The sequence below is a fragment of the Schistocerca serialis genome, unplaced genomic scaffold, assembly GCF_023864345.2.
Source record: "Schistocerca serialis cubense isolate TAMUIC-IGC-003099 unplaced genomic scaffold, iqSchSeri2.2 HiC_scaffold_1051, whole genome shotgun sequence".
NCBI classification, from domain to species: domain Eukaryota; kingdom Metazoa; phylum Arthropoda; class Insecta; order Orthoptera; family Acrididae; genus Schistocerca; species Schistocerca serialis.
Genome location: NW_026047241.1, coordinates 67,501 through 72,500, shown reverse-complemented (window position 1 = coordinate 72,500; position 5,000 = coordinate 67,501). Strand labels below are relative to the sequence as shown.

Below are 5,000 nucleotides of genomic sequence, written 5' to 3'. Positions count from 1 at the left end.
CCATGCACCACCACCCACCGAATCAAGAAAGAGCTATCAATCTGTCAATCCTTCCGGTGTCCGGGCCTGGTGAGGTTTCCCGTGTTGAGTCAAATTAAGCCGCAGGCTCCACTCCTGGTGGTGCCCTTCCGTCAATTCCTTTAAGTTTCAGCTTTGCAACCATACTTCCCCCGGAACCCAAAAGCTTTGGTTTCCCGGAGGCTGCCCGCCGAGTCATCGGAGGAACTGCGGCGGATCGCTGGCTGGCATCGTTTATGGTTAGAACTAGGGCGGTATCTGATCGCCTTCGAACCTCTAACTTTCGTTCTTGATTAATGAAAACATACTTGGCAAATGCTTTCGCTTCTGTTCGTCTTGCGACGATCCAAGAATTTCACCTCTAACGTCGCAATACGAATGCCCCCGCCTGTCCCTATTAATCATTACCTCGGGTTCCGAAAACCAACAAAATAGAACCGAGGTCCTATTCCATTATTCCATGCACACAGTATTCAGGCGGGCTTGCCTGCTTTAAGCACTCTAATTTGTTCAAAGTAAACGTGCCGGCCCACCGAGACACTCAATAAAGAGCACCCTGGTAGGATTTCAACGGGGTCCGCCTCGGGACGCACGAGCACGCACGAGGCGGTCGCACGCCTTCGGCTCGCCCCACCGGCAGGACGTCCCACGATACATGCCAGTTAAACACCGACGGGCGGTGAACCAACAGCGTGGGACACAAATCCAACTACGAGCTTTTTAACCGCAACAACTTTAATATACGCTATTGGAGCTGGAATTACCGCGGCTGCTGGCACCAGACTTGCCCTCCAATAGATACTCGTTAAAGGATTTAAAGTGTACTCATTCCGATTACGGGGCCTCGGATGAGTCCCGTATCGTTATTTTTCGTCACTACCTCCCCGTGCCGGGAGTGGGTAATTTGCGCGCCTGCTGCCTTCCTTGGATGTGGTAGCCGTTTCTCAGGCTCCCTCTCCGGAATCGAACCCTGATTCCCCGTTACCCGTTACAACCATGGTAGGCGCAGAACCTACCATCGACAGTTGATAAGGCAGACATTTGAAAGATGCGTCGCCGGTACGAGGACCGTGCGATCAGCCCTAAGTTATTCAGAGTCACCAAGGCAAACGGACCGGACGAGCCGACCGATTGGTTTTGATCTAATAAAAGCGTCCCTTCCATCTCTGGTCGGGACTCTGTTTGCATGTATTAGCTCTAGAATTACCACAGTTATCCAAGTAACGTGGGTACGATCTAAGGAACCATAACTGATTTAATGAGCCATTCGCGGTTTCACCTTAATGCGGCTTGTACTGAGACATGCATGGCTTAATCTTTGAGACAAGCATATGACTACTGGCAGGATCAACCAGGGAGCTGCGTCAACTAGAGCTGAGCAGCCGGCCGCCCGGGAGTGTGTCCCGGGGGCCCGCGCGAACACGCAAGCGTCCGCTCAATTATTCTGCAAACAGGAGGAGGCTGAGCTCCCCTGCACAACACACCTCGAAACCCTCTCAGGTCCCGGCGGCGCGCAGCGCCGTCCTAAGTACTTGGTCGGGTTCGAGAGAGGCGCAATCGCCCGGAGTTAGGCGAGTAGACGCTTTAGGTGCGACCACCCGTGCTCCCAATTGAGCTTGCCGCTGCCGACAGAGGCCCGGGAGCGTGCTGTCGTGGCATTGCCGGCGGGAGACAACACGCGCCACCTACGGTGACCGGCAGCTCCAACGCCAGCGCCACAGAAGGACAAAAGCCCTACTTGGGTGCCGAAGCGAACTCTCCCAGCACAGCGCACGCGCCAACACGTCCGCACAGCTGCGATACAAACCACCTGCGAGAACCGCTGGGGCGACCGAGCAGCAGACGGCGTCGCGGCGCCGAGCGCCGGGCGGCGGCGCATCCTCAGCGCACAAAGTCCTCAATCGGACCAGCACACTGCAGATGGCCACCGCGCTTCGCACCGGGCCCGCGAGGACCTACTTTGGCCGCAAGGCGCCGCGAGCAGGGGGCGCCGGCGCGCAGCTGCGCCGCCTGCCGCGTCCGTCGGCCGGCGCGCCTGCCACCGGCCGCCCCCACCAGCCGGCTGTAGCGCGTGCGCCCACGCACCGCGCTGCCAGCACGCCGGGCGGCCCCCCCTCACCGGCCGGGGACGGTCCCACCCAGCCACCGCCGCGTATCGCCTCACACCCAGATCCCCTTTCACGTTCGTGGGCATGGTGGGTCCCCTTTCACGTTCGTGGGCATGGTGGGTATCCCTGAAACAACCGGTTAATAGCTCGACCGATCGTCGCCAACACTGATTCACCTCTAGCGAGAACAACCGCACCACAACGGGTTACCGGTTGTTCATTTGCGTAACGTCACCAGCAAACGTACACGTCCATCGCCATTTGCAACGAGTATTGCATGCCTGTGTCAGGTGTCACAACACACTACGTCTGCCCACATAGACGCAACAACATGTGCACGCCTAGAGAACACGTGGAAGGTAGACCCCGTACGTATGCGGTGTCCATTGCGCGAACGACTGTCAGCCCGCCTCTGCAGCATGTCGCAGATGTGGAACGCGGTGCAACATGCTATCACGGTGTGTGAGAAGAGACGACTACGTCCGAATACACGCTCCACTACATCAACAGACTGCTCATGCTGATCGCCATCCAGGGCGTCCGTTCCTCCCACACGTCTGTATGGCGTACCACACTGCAATCCAGCTCTTATAGGGAGACGACACGTAGCTGCGTGCACAATATTTGGACTGTATGGTCCGCCGTTGCTAGGCGCTGTCGTCATACGGTCACATGGGCCACGATGTATCATTCAGTACATACGGAGCAATGTGCAGTACAGTTTGTGGGTTTTGCGTACATCGGCGGACAGGTGACAGGCCGTACCACAACGTAGGCTGAGTACGTCGGCATGCGAAGGGCATTGAACATGCAAACTTCTCACCGACCAGCTTGCGAAGGCAGGGGGGAAGGGGGGGGGGCATGTACGTCCTGCTGCTATCCACACTACAGTGTATAGCAGGAGCATGTGGAAAGTCAGCAACACCTGCAAGGTGTTTAACATGACGCGATACACAGGGGACCGGGCAGTGCGAGTAGCGAACTATATTGCGAGGGTTGCGGTTAGGCAACACTACACTACTTTAACGGGTTGCATAACAATTACAGAGCAGGTTCAGCGACAACGTGCGTCAGGTTAAGGCGCAATATAGTTTAGGTTACGGCGCACTTTAGGTTAGGTTAAGGCACATTATAGGTTAGGTTAAGGCACAACATGGGTTACGTTAAGGCACAACATGGGTTAGGTTAAGGCACAACATGGGTTAGGTTAAGGCACAACATGGGTTAGGTTAAGGCACAACATGGGTTAGGTTAAGGCACAACATGGGTTAGGTTAAGGCACAACATGGGTTAGGTTAAGGCACAACATGGGTTAGGTTAAGGCACAACATGGGTTAGGTTAAGGCACAACATGGGTTAGGTTAAGGCACAACATGGGTTAGGTTAAGGCACAACATGGGTTAGGTTAAGGCACAACATGGGTTAGGTTAAGGCACAACATGGGTTAGGTTAAGGCACAACATGGGTTAGGTTAAGGCACAACATGGGTTAGGTTAAGGCACAACATGGGTTAGGTTAAGGCACAACATGGGTTAGGTTAAGGCACAACATGGGTTAGGTTAAGGCACAACATGGGTTAGGTTAAGGCACAACATGGGTTAGGTTAAGGCACAACATGGGTTAGGTTAAGGCACAACATGGGTTAGGTTAAGGCACAACATGGGTTAGGTTAAGGCACAACATGGGTTAGGTTAAGGCACAACATGGGTTAGGTTAAGGCACAACATGGGTTAGGTTAAGGCACAACATGGGTTAGGTTAAGGCACAACATGGGTTAGGTTAAGGCACAACATGGGTTAGGTTAAGGCACAACATGGGTTAGGTTAAGGCACAACATGGGTTAGGTTAAGGCACAACATGGGTTAGGTTAAGGCACAACATGGGTTAGGTTAAGGCACAACATGGGTTAGGTTAAGGCACAACATGGGTTAGGTTAAGGCACACCATGGGTTAGGTTAAGGCACACCATGGGTTAGGTTAAGGCACACCATGGGTTAGGTTAAGGCACAACATGGGTTAGGTTAAGGCACAACATGGGTTAGGTTAAGGCACAACATGGGTTAGGTTAAGGCACAACATGGGTTAGGTTAAGGCACAACATGGGTTAGGTTAAGGCACAACGTAGGTTAGGTTAAGGCACAACGTGGGTTAGGTTAAGGCACAACGTGGGTTAGGTTAAGGCACAACGTGGGTTAGGTTAAGGCACAACGTGGGTTAGGTTAAGGCACAACATGGGTTAGGTTAAGGCACAACATGGGTTAGGTTAAGGCACACCATGGGTTAGGTTAAGGCACAACATGGGTTAGGTTAAGGCACAACATGGGTTAGGTTAAGGCACAACATGGGTTAGGTTAAGGCACAACATGGGTTAGGTTAAGGCACAACATGGGTTAGGTTAAGGCACAACATGGGTTAGGTTAAGGCACAACATGGGTTAGGTTAAGGCACAACGTAGGTTAGGTTAAGGCACAACGTGGGTTAGGTTAAGGCACAACATGGGTTAGGTTAAGGCACAACATGGGTTAGGTTAAGGCACAACATGGGTTAGGTTAAGGCACAACATGGGTTAGGTTAAGGCACAACATGGGTTAGGTTAAGGCACAACATGGGTTAGGTTACGGCACAACATGGGTTACGTTACGGCACAACATGGGTTACGTTACGGCACAACATGGGTTACGTTACGGCACAACATGGGTTACGTTACGGCACAACATGGGTTACGTTACGGCACAACATGGGTTACGTTACGGCACAAATTAGGTTAGGTTACGGCACAAATTAGGTTAGGTTAAGGCACAAATTAGGTTAGGTTAAGGCACAAATTAGGTTAGGTTAAGGCACAAATTAGGTTAGGTTAAGGCACAAATTAGG

General features: G+C 53.0%; 1 non-coding gene across 1 annotated transcript in view; it reads right to left on the bottom strand.

Annotated features, from left to right (window-relative positions):
- LOC126430571 (small subunit ribosomal RNA) overlaps positions 1-1,376 on the bottom strand; it is a 1,909-nt gene extending 533 nt beyond the window's left edge. The window contains exon 1 of the ribosomal RNA XR_007577222.1: positions 1-1,376. This exon is cut by the window's left edge and continues 533 nt beyond it. This is a non-coding gene — a ribosomal RNA (small subunit ribosomal RNA).
- Between the last annotated feature and the right edge of the window lie 3,624 nt (positions 1,377-5,000).